Genomic DNA, 3,189 nt, shown 5'->3' on the forward strand with positions numbered 1-3,189 from the left:
AGGATTGGTCATACAGGCATTCTTTGCTTAAGAACTACCAAAATTCCAGACTCCAAAAAGGGAAGTAGATGTTCATCATAAATCACATTGTTTATGCAGCCTAAACACTGTGAAATAACTTTATCACTTAGAGAATGTGTCCAAAGCCAAGTTTCCTGCCATCAGCCAATGGTCAACCTTGCAGACCAGTCCTTCTAACGATGACAGATTCAGACCTACTATGATAAGTGTTTTCTGCACATAACCCTAAAGAACTTTCTTTGATAATCTAACCCTTTGATTATTTCACGTCACCAATAAAAAATTAATGAAAAACAATTGTGATCATTTTATTTTGAAAAAACTGATTTATGAATAATATATTCTTAAAATTAGCTTGTTTTGATTTAGCTAGCAAAACAAAATTGTATTAAAATTTACCTACTCCAACAATTGTTGTTCTTCTTTCTTCATTAACTATGGGGAAATTCAACTTGCTGTTTCCAGGTCCTATATTCTAGGTAACTATTATTCTTAATACATGTTTAACTCTTTTAATCAAATTGCTATATTAGATGATCCATGCTTTAAATTAAATATTATTATAAGTTAATGGTTGAATAATTATATCTTGGATGGATGTGAAAAGGAAAAAAAAGAATTTAAAAGAAACTTTTTTTTTTAATCTACGCTCCATAGCAGAATCCATTTTGGAGAGTCACAAACCTTGATGTTCACAAATGTGAGTACAAGTTAATAACTGCTCTTCATTCATCAGATGTTTCCTCTATGCATGTTTGTTCCAAAAAGAATCATCTAGTCAGAGTTTTAGCAGAGCTCTGGAAACTGCTTGCCTAGGAAAACAAAAATTCGTCACATATAACTTTCGGATATATCACAATATAGTAGACATAAAGTAATGAATGATACAGAGATGCTCAACAACCAGACTGATCACATTTTCAGGTCCCTCACAGACACTGAGAATGATAACTGATAAATAATGATGATCAAAACTATTTTTTTATGATGAAATTTGTTGTAAAATCAAAGATAATTTCTTACTTAGTGCAAAGAGAATCCAGGTCATCTGAGGTGATACTTTTTGCAGACAATCACGAAGCGGGTTTGTTTTATCCTTCTTCTCACATACACTATGCTTTGGCTGTGCTAAAGTTCATGAAAGGAGAAAACAAGTATAGAATTTTAGAGGCAAATAAGATTTTCTCTTTGAATTGCAAAATTATAATTGGAAAATCGCTAGCAGCTGCCTCTTAGAAGTTGGATTTTCTAAATGTTAATAGGCCCCAAGTTAGCAATAAATCTGAATATTAAATGGAAGTCTTTTGTTTTGCTTTGTTTTATCAAGGCACACATAGAATTCCTGCTTTGAAGATGTATTCCCCAATATACGTATATATATATATATATATATATATATATATATATATGTCTTCCCCAAAATGTATCCTATATATTACATAGTAAGAATTTTCTTGCTAACTGGCTTTTAAACCAGTTAGTGATTATCTCAAATACTGAAAGCCAGTTCTTATAAAACAAGGAGTTTCATGGGAAAGATGGCATTATTTAACATATGTATTTATTTCAACCAAGGTTCATAGTTTGAATAAGAACTATTCAAAAACATGGACAGAAATCTACTATATTTATTTCTTTTCTTAATGTAGTGATTATTCTCACAATTGGAACCCAGCTGTATCTATTTTTTTCCCAGCTTTTCTGCAGTACTGCCTTAACTACTCTCACAAAACATACTCTTGCCATAACAAGGCTCTCCAGAAAATTTCCATTTGTCCCCATAAAAAAATGTATTTATAAAACGCGAAAATGCAATCAATTTTCTTACAAGCAAATGTTCACTTAAAAATAATTTTTAAAAAGCTTTTTTTCCCAAGGGACATCCCCCATACTCAAAGGGGTCATGACATTACACTTCTAAACAGAATAAAAGCATAGTATAGAAATTAGATTGGGTTTCCTTTTTAAATGAACATCCTAATTTCTGCCTGAAGTGACTAACTAAATCTGGCACCGTGTACATTTTCCTCACCATTCAGAATTTTCAACTGTACTTAAAACAGATCACATCACCTCCTCTGCATCTGCATCAACATACTAACTCATCAATGGGGATCGAAACAGAACCAAAATAGATACTTTACACTGCTGCCAAGAGGAGACAGTTCAAAGCCAAAGGTGTAATTAAAAGTATGACTAAGCAGACAGAGCCACATTGAAGAGACTTCTTTGCAAAACGAAGAAAAAGAAAAATGAAAAAAAAAAAAAAGCAAGCAAGGCCCCCAAATACGATATTGCCATCTCTGACTGCATCATTTGAGCTCTAGAATCTCAGCTTTCTGATATAGGACCCAGTTGCTATAGAAACTTACAACTGGGAGCTAAATAAAGTAATTTCTATGCTAGTGTTGGTGTCTATAACTTCAGAAGCTGATGCTAACCAAATTGTGCTCAATAAACAAATTTAAACTTTAAAAACCTACAATGCGATCACAATGCTTTCTATACAACTGATTAATCTCAATTGATCTTGCCTCAGAGCTCAAGAACATGGATATCTCAGAAACAGAAAAAGACTACTTAAGGCCAATATGCCTGCATCCTTTGTTTTTCTTATCTGATTTCCTACTTTATCCCCATACCTCTACCCTGTCTTAGTTTTAAAATAAAAAGTCAGCTAGCTCACACTTCAATTCGTCAATAATCCTGCTTTCACTGATCCCTTTTAGACAATTTATTCTATATTAAACCACTCCCTCTTGGCCTCCCCCTTTTCATTTATCCTACTCTAAACCTAAAGAACAAAGAGATCAGGCAGCCCAATAGATACTTAGTCCTTAATCCTCCCAGCTGGACCTGTTATTGCTGCACATTTGATTATAAGATTATTCACTCTTTGGCAGGAAATCAAAAACCTGAAGTAGCCCCTTGATGCCCTGTTTGTGTGGGCATGCCAGACCCTTCCCCATTATGTCATAAAGCAGCGTGTTTGGCTTTGCTAGTGCTCTTTTGACAAGAGAGCAACGACACTGTGGGGCCTAAATATATATGTTTATATTCTTCCACATCATCCCTTTAGAAGGGAAAATTTTACCATATATTATATAAGTTCTTCATTCTCCAGTGAGCTCACACATTCCAGGTCCATGTCATTGTGAGGATTTAAAG

General features: G+C 33.7%; 1 long non-coding RNA gene across 1 annotated transcript; it reads right to left on the reverse strand.

The window, feature by feature from the left end:
- Window positions 1-721: 721 nt before the first annotated feature.
- Window positions 722-2,963, reverse strand: LOC143647962 (uncharacterized). Its single transcript, XR_013158281.1, has 3 exons — window positions 2,878-2,963; window positions 1,045-1,149; window positions 722-833 (listed from the first exon to the last, which is right to left on the reverse strand). It is a non-coding gene; the product is annotated as an uncharacterized LOC143647962 (long non-coding RNA).
- Between the last annotated feature and the right edge of the window lie 226 nt (window positions 2,964-3,189).

Source organism: Tamandua tetradactyla, chromosome 10, assembly GCF_023851605.1.
Source record: "Tamandua tetradactyla isolate mTamTet1 chromosome 10, mTamTet1.pri, whole genome shotgun sequence".
Taxonomy (NCBI): Eukaryota; Metazoa; Chordata; class Mammalia; order Pilosa; family Myrmecophagidae; genus Tamandua; species Tamandua tetradactyla.